Genomic DNA, 13299 nt, shown 5'->3' on the forward strand with positions numbered 1-13299 from the left:
AACCATATACTAAGAGAGTGGAATGCGAACCACTTAGGGACCCCAGGCCTAGTGTAGTGTGTAGAGGGTCACTGGGAGTGTAAGAAAACACTAAGGGTGTCCAAGATACCCCACCCAAAGACCCTGAAAAGTAGGAGTACATTTACCCTACTTTCCCAGAAACACACTAAAGTTGTGATAGGACCACAACTGATTTCAAAGCAGTGAAGACGGATTCCTGGACCTGCGGACCTGCAAAGGAAGAGTACTAAGTCCAAGAATCACAAAAGTGTACGGAGGGCAGGAGCCCACTAAACTCCGGATGACGGTGCAAAATGGCTGCCTTCGGGTGGAAGAAGCTGAAGATTCTGCAACAACGGAAGATGGCAGGAACTTCTCCTGTGCAAAGATGATGTCCCATGGCGTGCTGGAGGATGCAGAGTTGTTTCCGCACCGAAAGACCACAAATAAGCCTTGCTAGCTGTAAAGGTTGGGTGTAAAAAAAATGGCTGCTTCCTGTGCCCAAGAAGGACCAGGAGGTCGCCCCTTGTAGGAAGATGAAGCCGGTGATCAACTCACTGAGTTGAACAATGCGGATGGAGTGCTGGGGACCTGGGCTGTGCTGTACACTAAGGATTCCTTGCAAAAGTGCACAGAAGCCAAGCAGCTGCCGTTCATGCAGTCCACCGGATTTCTGTTTGGAGTAGGGAGGCAAGGACTTACCTTGGACAGATGAACCACTGTACTGTCTGGGTCACTTGGATCCAGCACCTGTGTTCCAGGGACCATGCTCGTCATGAAGAGAGGGGACCCAGAGGACCGGTAAAGCAGAAGTTTGGAGCCTGCTTTGCAGGGGGAAGATTCCGTCGACCCACGGGAGATTTCTTCTTGGCTTCCAGTGCAGGGTGAAGGCAGACAGCCCCCAGAGCATGCACCACCAGGAAACAGTTGAGAAAGCCGGCAGGATTAGGCGCTACAATGTTGCTGGTTGTCTTCTTTCTACTTTGTTGCAGTTTTGCAGGCGTCCTGGAGCAGTCAGCGGTCGATCCTTGGCAGAAGTCAAAGAGGGAGATGCAGAGGAACTCTGGTGAGCTCTTGCATTCGTTTTCTGAAGAGAGGCCCACAGGAGAGATCCTAAATAGCCTTCAGAGGAGGATTGGCCACCTAGTCAGGTAAGCACCTATCAGGAGGGGTCTCTGACATCACTTGCTGGCACTGGCCACTCAGAGTCCTCCATTGTGCCCTCACGCCTCTGCATTCAAGATGGCAGAGGTCTGGGACATACTGGAGGAGCTCTGGGCACCACCCCTGTGTGGTGATGGTCAGGGGAGTGGTCACTCCCCTTTCCTTTGTCCATTTGCGCATCAGAGTAGGAGCTGGGGGATCCCTGAACCGGTGTAGACTGGTGTAGGAAAGTATCATCTTGCCTGGCATGTTACCCTCATATTTCACTGTATATATGTTGTTTTAGTCTATGTGTCACTGGGACCCTGCCAGGCAGAGCCCCAGTGCTCATAAGTATGTTCCCTGTATGTGTTCCCTGTGTGATGCCTGTCTCACTGAGGCTCTGCTAACCAGAACCTCAGTGGTTATGCTCTCTCTGCTTTCCAAATGTGTCACTAACAGGCTAGTGACTAAATGTACCAATTCACATTGGCATACTGGTACACCCATAAAATTCCCTTGTATATGGTACTGAGGTAGCCAGGGTATTGGGGTTCCAGGAGATCCCTATGGGCTGCAGCATTTCTTTTGCCACCCATAGGGAGCTCTGAAAATTCTTACACAGGACTGCCACTGCAGCCTGCGTGAAATAACGTCCATGTTATTTCACAGCCATTTACCACTGCATTTAAGTAACTTATAAGTCACCTATATGTCTAACCTTCACCTGGTGAAGGTTGGGTGCAAAGTTACTTAGGCGGTCATTCCAACCCTGGCGGTCGGTGTTAAAGCGGCGGCTAAACCGCCAACAGTCTGGCGGTAAAAAAAATGGAATTCCGACCCTGGCGGAAACCGCCAACAGAGACCGCCACTTCAACACACCGCCCGCCACGGAGGGACAAACAAACAGCGCGGCGGTCACCGCCAACAGACAGGCGGGAGTCAATGTACCGCCCACCTTATCACAACCTACCAATCCGCCACCTTCTCCGGGGCGATAGCCCCGCCAATAAAAACATGGCGGAAACAGCCATTTCGAACGGAAAACGCTCACCTCCACACACCCCACGAGGAATCTGGACAGCATGGAACCCGAACTCCACATACTCCCAGCGATACTCTTCCTGCTCCTCTACCAGGAGCACGAACGCCGGCGCAGAAGACAACAGTGAGTACTGCACCTACGACACAGGGGAGGGGGGAGGGAAAAAATTACGGGGACACACATACGCGACACCCCCACCCTCACCCACTACAACACACACATCAATGCATAGCAATACATCACAGTTAACCCCCCCAAACCCCCTGGAAGAATGCAAAGACAAAAGGAAATTATTCTAAACATTGGAATATATTGTATCACAGGCTTAAAAATATATCACACATCTAAAACCTTTATATACATACATTTTCAAGTTTGATCATTGTAGCAGGCATTGTTCGTGGACCACTGGGCCCAAATTACATGGGCAAAGCCCACACAGGATACCTGACTCCAACAGAGAGAACACTCAGGGGCATCAGATAGCAAAACTACAGGCACCTCAGGGGGAAGGGAAGGGGGGGCACCTCAGCCAGATGAGTCCACGACGCCAGATCCACGAGGGGCCTCCATGGCCACTATTCCATCCTGGGGAGTGCAAAGCCACAGTCTCTCAAGTCTCTACAGTGGGTGGCTTGCCCACTGTTACATCCTGGGGAGTGCAAAACCACAGTCTCTCAAGTCTAACAAGTCGGTGGCTTGCCCACTGTTCAATCCTGGGGAGTGCAAAGCCACAGTCTCTCAAGTCTCTACAGTGGGTGGCTTGCCCACTGTTACATCCTGGGGAGTGCAAAGCCACAGTCTCTCAAGTCTCTACAGTGGGTGGCTTGCCCACTGTTACATCCTTGGGAGTGCAAAGCCACAGTCTCTTAAGTCTAACAAGTGGGTGGCTTGCCCACAGTTAAATCCTGGGGAGTGCAAAGCCACAGTCTCTCAAGTCTCTACAGTAGGTGGCTTGCCCACTGTTACATCCTGGGGAGTGCAAAGCCACAGTCTCTCAAGTCTAACAAGTGGGTGGCTTGCCCACTGTTCAATCCTGGGGAGTGCAAAGCCACAGTCTCTCAAGTCTCTACAGTGGGTGGCTTGCCCACTGTTACATCCTGGGGAGTGTAAAAGCCACAGTCTCTCAAGTCTCTACAGTGGGTGGCTTGCCCATTGTTACATCCTGGGGAGTGCAAAGCCACAGTCTCTCAAGTCTAACAAGTGGGTGGCTTGCCCACTGTTCAATCCTGGGGAGTGCAAAGCCACAGTCTCTCAAGTCTCTACAGTGGGTGGCTTGCCCACTGTTACATCCTGGGGAGTGCAAAGCCACAGTCTCTCAAGTCTCTACAGTGGGTGGCTTGCCCACTGTTACATCCTGGGGAGTGCAAAGCCACAGTCTCTCAAGTCTCTACAGTGGGTGGCTTGCCCACAGTTACATGTTGGGGAGTGCAAGCCACAGTCTCTCAAGTCTCTACAGTGGGTGGCTTGCCCACTGTTACATCCTGGGGAGTGCAAAGCCACAGTCTCTCAAGTCTCTACAGTGGGTGGCTTGCCCACTGTTACATCATGGGGAGTGCAAAGCCACAGTCTCACAAGTGAATAACAGTCTCCACTGGTTCTGGAGGGGGACTGGTGCCCAGAGTGCTTCGTGCAGCCCTGCCCGACACAGATGCGGGCCTGCCCCTTCCGCCAATGGGCCAGCGGTGCTTGAGACGGCGGTGCCCAGTTCAGCGGTGCTTGAGATGAAGGGCCCAGTGCAGCGGTGCTTGAGATGAAGGGCCCAGTGCAGCGGTGCCTGAGACGGCGGTGCCCAGTGCAGCGGTGCTTGAGATGAAGGGCCCAGTGCAGCGGTGCTTGAGATGAAGGGCCCAGTTCAGCGGTGCTTGAGAAGGCGGTGCCCAGTTCAGCGGTGCTTGAGACGGCGGTACCCAGTTCAGCGGTGCTTGAGATGAAGGGCCCAGTGCAGCGGTGCTTGAGACAGTGGTGCCCAGTTCAGCGGTGCTTGAGATGAAGGGCCCAGTGCAGCGGTGCCTGAGACGGCGGTGCCCAGTGCAGCGGTGCTAGAGATGAAGGGCCCAGTTCAGCGGTGCTTGAGAGGAAGGGCCCAGTTCAGCGGTGCTTGAGACGGCGGTGCCCAGTTCAGCGGTGCTTGAGATGAAGGGCCCAGTTCAGCGGTGCTTGAGACGGCGGTGCCCAGTTCAGCGGTGCTTGAGATGAAGAGCCCAGTGCAGCGGTGCCTGAGACGGCGGTGCCCAGTGCAGCGGTGCTTGAGATGAAGGGCCCAGTGCAGCAGTGCTTGAGATGAAGGGCCCAGTTTAGCGGTGCTTGAGACGGCGGTGCCCAGTTCAGCGGTGCTTGAGACGGCGGTGCCCAGTTCAGCGGTGCTTGAGATGAAGGGCCCAGTGCAGCGGTGCCTGAGACGGCGGTGCCCAGTGCAGCGGTGCTTGAGATGAAGGGCCCAGTTCAGCGGTGCTTAAGACGGCGGTGCCCAGTTCAGCGGTGCTTCGGATGAGTGCCCAGCTCAGCGGATCCGGCCATGGCGTGGAGGTCATTAGCCACCTGACCTGTGGCTGGCGGTGCCTTCCTGCCCATCTGTTGTGTGGCTGGCGGGGCCCTCCTGGGCTGCAGTACCGGGCCTGTTGGTGTCCTCCTGCCCACCTGGGATGGGGCTGGCGGGGCCCTCCTGGGCTGCAGTACCGGGCCTGTTGGTGTCCTCCTGCCCACCTGGGATGGGGCTGGCGGGTCCCTCCTGGGCTGCAGTACCGGGCCTGTTGGTGTCCTCCTGCCCACCTGGGATGGGGCTGGCTGGGCCCTCCTGGCCAGCTGGGCTGCTGGCGGTCTTGTCGGGCTGCCCTTCCCAGCCTTCCCTGTTCGCCTGTGGCCCTTCCCCACCTTTGGCGGTGTGCCAGCTGGCACCACACTTCCTGCCGGAGCCATGGTAGGGATTTTGGTCCCTGGTGTCTTCGGCCTCTCGCGCCGGCCCCTGCCAATCTTCGGATGTTTTACCGGGGGTGAGCTGGCCGTGCCTTGGCTCCGTACTGAACTGGCTGCCCTTGAGGGTGGGGGACTCCACAGTCCATGGCAGACTGTCATGACAGGTCCCGCTTTTGTGGTGGCTGAGGTGCTGACTGGAGTCCTATGAGATGGACGGGGTGGGAGAGTTGTTGGAAAGAGGTCAAGTTTGGAAAGGAAAAGCATTTTAGGAATAGAGGGACAGGTAGGTGTAGTCGGTATGGGAGTGGAGGAAGAGGTTGTGGTTGTAGGAGTTTTCAGTCTGGTGTCTTTGGGTGCAGGTGCTTGGGCTGGAGGCTGTCGTGAGGTGGATGGCTGCTGGTTGGGTGGCTGCCTGCGTTTGTGTAGCTTGGAAGAGGGGGTGACAGACACACTGGAGAGGACACAGGGGACGTGTGAATGGTAGTGGGGGTGGTGACTGCACATGTGCGGGGGGTTCTGGTGGGTGTGCTGGTGATGGACGTAGTGGCTGAAGATATTTTGCATGCAGGTGTGAGTGGAGACGTGACAGGGAGGGAGGAGGGAGACGAGGAGGAGGGGGACACAGTGGAGGCAGTGGGTGTTGGTATATCTGCATGTGGATGTTGCTTGTGTGAATGCCTGTGTGATGTGTGGTGCTTATGTCTGGCTGAGCTTCCCTTGGGTGTTGAGGTGTGTGCAGGCTGGTCTGATGGTGTGTCTGGGATAGGCAGAGGTACAGTGGATTGGGTATGGGTGGAGGAAGTTGGAGGGGGGAGGCTAGAGACAGGAACAATGGCTGCCATCAGTGCTGAGGCCAGAGTGTTGAACGATTGCTGAAGGGCAACCTGACTAGAATGAATGCCCTCCAGGTATGCATTACTCTGGTGCACCTCCCTTTCTACACCCTGGATGGCATTCAAAATGGTAGACTGCCCAACAGTGAGCTTCCTCAGGAGGTCAATGACCTCCTCACTGAGGGCAGCAGGGGTGGCAGGGGCAGGGCCTGAGGTGCCTGGGGCGAAGGAGATTCCCACCTTCCTGGGTGAGCGGGCACGGGGCAAACGCTGAGGGGCTGCTGGGAGGGCGGTGCTGGTGCGCTGGGTGGCGGCTGTACCTGTTGTTGTGGGGGGCACAGATGTTGCCGCCACCACAAGGGAGCTCCCTTCAGAGGACGAGTCGCTGTCACTGACATCAGCACGAGTCCCCGCTGTGGAGCTCCCCTTGCCCTCTGTCTCACTGGTGAATTCCGAATCCGTTGCATGGGCCGCCATGGCCATGTGAGATGCAGCTCCCTCGTGCTCCGATGCCACTTCACCTCCGCCTGATGATGCTAATGCACACATGAACAGGAAGACAATAAAAAAGGGGGGTGGGGAAAAATAAAGAAATGTTGAGTGCATGCATTGGCGACACCGTTGGCGGACAGGACAGACACAGAAGCCCCCTGCACTACGCCGTGCACTTGGGGTCGACTACGTAATCCGTGGGACATGGCCTACAAGCCTATGGGCGACATCTGCACACATATATGACACAGGGCAATGAATAGCTGTACTTGGCACCCTACAGAGGTGGGAGGCGGGGGCACAGGGCCATGCCTTACGGAGGGGCCTAGCCTACAGAAATCGCCCTGGCCTAGGGATACCCACAGCCCTCCTCCCCCACCCAGACACCTCCACTGCGCGCAAAGTCACCAGGATTGGAGTGTACTCACCCCCTTGTGTCTGCTGTGATGTCCTCATACGCCCATCCAAATCGGGGTAGGCCACCGCCAGGATCCGGGACATCAGGGGGGTCAAAGTCCGACTGGCACCCCTCCCACTTTGGGAGGCCATCCCCAGCTGAGCCTCCGCCGTCTTCCTGCTCCAGCGTCGGATGTCCTCCCATCTCTTCCGGCAGTGGGTGCTCCGTATCTGGTGGACCCCCAAGGTCCGGACGTCCTTGGCGATGGCACGCCAAATATCGATTTTCTGGTGGGCGCTGACCTATGTGACATGTACAGGGAGAGAAAAATATTCATCACCTTCTGCATGCTCGATGTGAGTGGCCCCCCATCCCCACCCTTGCCATGTGGCACATGCTCTCATCTGTCGTTTGATGCATGCCTCAATCGCTCCCCTCCCCACCATCTTTCATCCACCCTACTCAACACAGCCATTGCCCACAAAGCATGGTCCCAGTGTACTTACCTGTTGGTCTGGAGGACCGTAGAGAAGCGCATACTGGGGGAGGACCCCATCCACAAGTTTCTCCAATACCTGAGCAGTGAAGGCAGGGGCCCTTTCCCCAGTCGCATGAGCCATTGTCTCTTCCAGACCGAGGTCACAGCAGCACTTGCAGTGTAGGTCCTCTCCTGTGGAAGATCAGGTATCGAGTGATTAAGCAGATAGAAAATGGCGGTCACGCCCACGGCGGTGCGTACCGCAGCGGTGCGTACCGCCGGCGCACATCGTCATTGGCTCCTGAGACCCATAGGGTTCAATGTTAACCAATGCTGCTTTGCGCCGCGGTCTTCGACTGCCTACCGCCACGGTGTGCCACGCCAGAGCATTGACCTCACATCCCATTGTCGCACTTCACAGGTCAGGCAGCCGCCATTTCAAGGGCCCACATGGCTTACTTTCTACTGCGTCACAGATACCCAGGCCTTGCATCGACACTCAAACAAGCCATTCAATGCAATGGGAATCGTGTTATGTGCAAGCTGTAGGAACGTACCTGTGGGTTGATTGACTCTGTGCTCGCTGTTGTCCTTCATAGGCACCGTCCGCTGGGACATGCGAGGAGATGGAGAAATCTTCCCGTGTACAGACCGCTGGTGGACCTGTCGACAATGGAGGAAAGACATGTCATACTGACATACAGGCTTGACCGAGCCACTATTCATGAACTGTGTGCCCAGCTGGAGGCAGACCTGATGTCACCAATCCGCCAACCCACAGGGATCCCCCCTCTAGTGCAGGTTCTGTCAGTACTCCATTTCTTAGCAAGTGGGTCATTTCAAACAACAGTGGCCATATAATCAGGGATGTCCCAGCCTATGTTTTCCAAAGTGTTGTCCAGAGTGTTGTCTGCCCTGCTGAAACACATGCGCAGCTACATCGTTTTCCCTGAGGTGGGGGATTTGGCTACAGTGAAGGGTGATTTCTATGCCCTTGGACATATCCCCAACATCATAGGTGCCATTGATGGGACACATGTTGCTTTGGTCCCCCCCAGCAGGAGTGAACAGGTGTACAGGAACAGGAAGAGTTATCATTCCATGAATGTACAGATGGTGTGTTTGGCTGACCAGTACATCTCCCATGTGAATGCCAAGTTCCCTGGCTCAGTGCATGACGCCTACATCCTGAGGAATGGCAGCATCCCTTATGTGATGGGTCAACTCCAGAGGCTCCGGGTGTGGCTATTAGGGGACTCTGGTTATCCCAACCTGTCATGGCTACTGACCCCAGTGAGGAATCCCAGGACAAGGGCAGAGGAACGGTACATTGAGGCACATGGGCAGACTAGGAGGGTGATCGAGCGAACCTTCGGCCTCCTGAAGGTGAGGTTCAGGTGCCTCCATATGACTGGTGGATCCCTATTGTACTCACCAAAGAAGGTGTGCCAGATCATCGTGGCCTGCTGTATGCTTCACAACCTGGCTTTGCGACCCCAGGTGCCTTTTCTGCAGGAGGATGGTCCAGATGGTGGTGTTGTAGCAGCTGTGGAGCCTGTAGAGAGTGAAGACGAGGAAGCCGAAGAGGACGACATAGAGAACAGGAACACAGTAATACAGCAGTATTTTCAATGACACACAGGTAGGAATCCCCACTGGCATATTACATTTACTTAAAGACTACGCCCCCAGTGTATGGTAACTGAGTTGTGACTTTCCCTTCCGATTTCAGAGCTGTGGGCCCCACTGCGTGACATCTGCTTTGTTTCCCCATGGACTACAGCTGTGTGACATTGGTATGTTGTCATCACAATGTAAATCAGAATTTTGGCACGGTCATGTCTAATACATTTGTTCCAAATCACAGCCAGACTCCTGATTGTTTTGTGCAATAACTGTGTTTATTACAGTGCTCTATATTGGTGGGTGGTTGCAAATTGGTGAGGGGTGATGGTGGAGGAATGTCTATGGCAGAGTCCAGAGTATTAGTATCACAGGTGCATTGTCCAAATGCCTTTGGAAAGTGGAGCAGGGGCAGTTTAAGGGTGGACAGGGTGCCAATGTGGGACAGTGGGATGACAATCAGGGAGGTATCCTTTGCTGGCGGGGGTCTTGGCATCTTACTCAGTCTTCTTCCTGGATCTCAGGGACCGCTTGCGGGGGGCTTCTCCTTCTGCAGGGGGTGGGGTGGTGGTGGCCTGTTGGTCCTGTGGCGGGACCTCCTGTCAACTAGCGCCGGCAGAGGTGGTAGGCAGTTCTTGGTCCATGCTAATGTGAGGGGCCCTTTGTGGTGCCACAGTGTCCCGCAATGTGGTGACTACCTGATTCAGAGCCCCTACGATGGTGGCCAGGGCGGAACTGATGTTTCGTAGTTCCTCCCTGAACCCCATATACTGTTGCTCCTGCAGGAGCTGGATCTCCTGAAACCTAGCCAGTACTGTTGCCATCGTCTCCTGGGAGTGGTGGTATGCTCCCATGATGGAGGAGAGGGCCTCGTGGAGAGTGGGTTCCCTTGGCCTGTCCGCACCCTGTCGCACAGCAGCCCTCCCAGTTCCCCTGTTTCCCTGTGCCTCCGTCCCCTGGACCGTGTGCCTACTACCACTGCCCCCAGGTCCCTGTTGTTGTTGGGGTGGTGGGTTAGCCTGGGTGCCCTGTAGTGGTGGACACACCGCTGATTGACGTGTCCTGGGGACAGAGGTATGGGCCCGCTGGGTGGGTGCTGTGCTGGTGTTTCCAGAGGGGGGAAGGTCTGTGGAGGCCTGTGACTGGGTGAGGGGAATCGACTGTCCCGAGGTCCCCGATGGGCCGGGCTGGTCATCTAGATCCAGGTCAACAGAGTTGCTGTTATCACTGTGGGCCTCTTCTGGGGGTGGAGTGGACATTTGTGGACCCTCCTGCGCGGTGACGTGGCGTTCGGGTCCTGCAGGGGTATAAAAGTATGGTTATTGCATCTGTGTGTGCCATAGTGTGCAATGGGTGGGTGCCCGTGTACCCCAGTGCTGGCATTCCTGTGTGGGGGCTTTAGTGACGATGGTTTGGGGGGTGTATGGGTATGTGCAGTGGGCATGCTTTGGTGATGGGTGTCCATGGTTTGTGGTCGCATGCAGGGTTTGGTGTTGGGATGGGTGGGTTGTGATGGTGAGAAATTTGCAGGGAGTAGGTGTGATGGGGGTGAGGGTGGGGGTATGAGTTGGCATGCAGGTGGGGTGGGGGGATGAAGTAGTGAAATTTTGACTTACCAGAATCCATTCCTCCAGATACTCCTGCGAGGCCCTCAGGATGCAGGATCGCCAAGACCTGCTCCTCCCATGTTGTAAATTCTGAGGGAGGAGCTGGGGGTCCGCCGCCAGTCCGCTGCACTGCGATGTTGTACCTGGATACCATTGAACGCACCTTCCCCGTAGGTCGTTCCACCGCTTCCTGATGTCGTCCCTATTTCTTGGGTGCTGCCCCACAGCGTTGACCCTGTCGACTATTCTGCTCCATAGCTCCATCTTCCTGGCAATGGTGGTGTGCTGCACCTGTGTCCCGAAGAGCTGTGGCTCTACACGTACAATTTCCTCCACCATGACCCTGAGTTCATCGTCAGAAAACCTGGGGTGTCTTTGCGGTGCCATGGGGTGGTGTGGGTGATGTGTGGGGTGGATTGGGTGGTGCTAAGTGTGGTGATGTGTATTGTTGTGTTGTGTGAAGTGCGTGCTAATATTGCTGGGTGACAGAAAAATGCGCGTCTGGGTGCTCGGATGTCTTTTCTCTGTGCGTGTTCACGATTCTGTTGCGGTGGAGGTTTGAGGGTGATGTGGGTGTGTGTTTTATATTGTATTGTGTGTGTGGGAGTGGTGTGTGTATGTGTTTCAGGTGTGTGTATTTGTAATTGTCCAACGTGGCGGTGTTTTGTAGAAGTGTGTATATTTTGAGCGCGGCGGTGTGTACCGCCAATAGAATACCGCGGTTGAAAGACCGCCACGAGGATTCGTGGGTCGTGATGGCATGGGCGTATTTCTGTTGGCGTGACGGTGGAGGTTTGGTCATCGCCAGTTTCTCGCTGACCTTTGGTGTGGCGGACTTTTGTGGATGTCTGTATTTTGGCGGTTTGCCTGTTGTGGGTCAGAATGACTGTGGCGCTTTACCCCGGCCGCGGCGGTGTTCTGGCGGTCTTCTGCACGGCGGTAAGCGCCTTTTACCGCCAGGGTTGGAATGACCCCCATTGTGTGTGGGCACCCTGGCACTAGCCAAGGTGCCCCTACATCGTTCAGGGCAAATTCCCCAAACTTTGTGAGTGCGGGAACACCATTACAGTCGTGCACTATACATAGGTCACTACCTATGTATAGGTTCACAATGGTAACTCTGAACATGGCCATGTAACATGTCTAAGATCATGAAATTGTCACCCCAATACCATTCTGGTATTGGAGGGACAATTCCATGATCCCCTGGGTCTCTAGCACAGAACCCGGGTACTGCCAAACTACCTTTCCGGGGTCTCCACTGCAGCTGCTGCTGCTGCCAACCCCTCAGACAGGTTTCTGCCCTCCTGGGGTCCAGGCAGCCCTGGCCCAGGAAGGCAGAACAAAGGATTTCCTCTGAGAGAGGGTGTTACACCCTCTCCCTTTGGAAATTGGTGTGAAGGGCTGGGGAGGAGTAGCCTCCCCCAGCCTCTGGAAATGCTTTGATGGGCACAGATGGTGCCCATCCCTGCATAAGCCAGTCTACACCGGTTCAGGGATCCCCCAGCCCTGCTCTGGCGCAAAACTGGCCAAAGGAAAGGGGAGTGACCACTCCACTGACCATTACCTCCCAGGGGAGGTGCCCAGAGCTCCTCCAGTGTGTCCCAGCCCTCTGCCATCTTGGAAACAGAGGTGTTGGGGGCACACTGGACTGCTCTGAGTGGCCAGTGCCAGCAGGTGATGTCAGAGGCTCCTTCTGATAGGCTCTTACCTCTCTTGGAAGCCAATCCTCCCAACTTGGTAGCCTAACCTCCTTTTCTGGCTATTTAGGGTCTCTGCTTTGGGTAATTCTTCAGATAACGAATGCAAGAGCTCACCAGAGTTCCTCTGCATCTCGCTCTTCACCTTCTACCAAGGATCGACCGCTGACTGCTCCAGGACGCCTGCAAAACCGCAACAAAGTAGCAAGACTAATACCAGCAACATTGTAGCACATAATCCTGCTTGCTTTGTTGACTGTTTCCTGGTGGTGCATGCTCTGGGGGTAGCCTGCCTTCACCCTGCACCAGAAGCTCAGAAGAAATCTCCAATGGGTCGACAGAATCTTTCCCCTGCTAATGCAGGTACCAAAAGACTGCATCACTGGTCCTCTGGGTCCCCTCTCAGCCCGATGAGCATGGTCCATGGAACACAGCAACTCTGTCCAAGTGACTCCCACAGTCCAGTGACTCTTCAGTCCAAGTTTGGTGGAGATAAGTCCTTGCCTCCCCATGCTAGACTGCAAAGCTGTGTACCGTGTGATTTGCAGCTGCTCCGGCTCCTGTGCACTCTTCCAGGGTTTCCTTTGTGCACAGCCAAACCTTCTGAGTTGTCCTCCAGTGTCGTGGGACTCCCTTTTGTGACTTTGCGTAGACTCCGGTTCACTTTTCTTCTAAGTGTCTGTTGGGGTACTTCTGCGGGTGCTCCCTGCTTCTGTGAGGGCTCTCTGAGTTGCTGAGCTGCCCTCTGTCTCCTCCTCTAAGTGGCGACATCCTGGTCCTTCTTGGGCCACAGCAGCACCCAAAAACCTCTACTGCAACCCTTGCAGCTAGAAAGGCTTGTTTGCAGTCTTTCTGCATGGGAACACCTCTGCAAGCTTCATCGCGACGCGGGACATCAGTCTTCCAAAGGAGAAGTTCCTAGTCCTCTTCTTTCTTGCAGAACTCCAAGCTTCTTCCAACCAGTGGCAGCTTCCTTGCACCTTCAGCTGGCATTTCCTGGGCTCCTGCCCCCTCTCGACACTGTCGCGACTATTGGACTTGGTCCCTTTGTCTTACAGGTACTCA

Source organism: Pleurodeles waltl, chromosome 6 (genome assembly GCF_031143425.1).
Source record: "Pleurodeles waltl isolate 20211129_DDA chromosome 6, aPleWal1.hap1.20221129, whole genome shotgun sequence".
NCBI lineage: Eukaryota > Metazoa > Chordata > Amphibia > Caudata > Salamandridae > Pleurodeles > Pleurodeles waltl.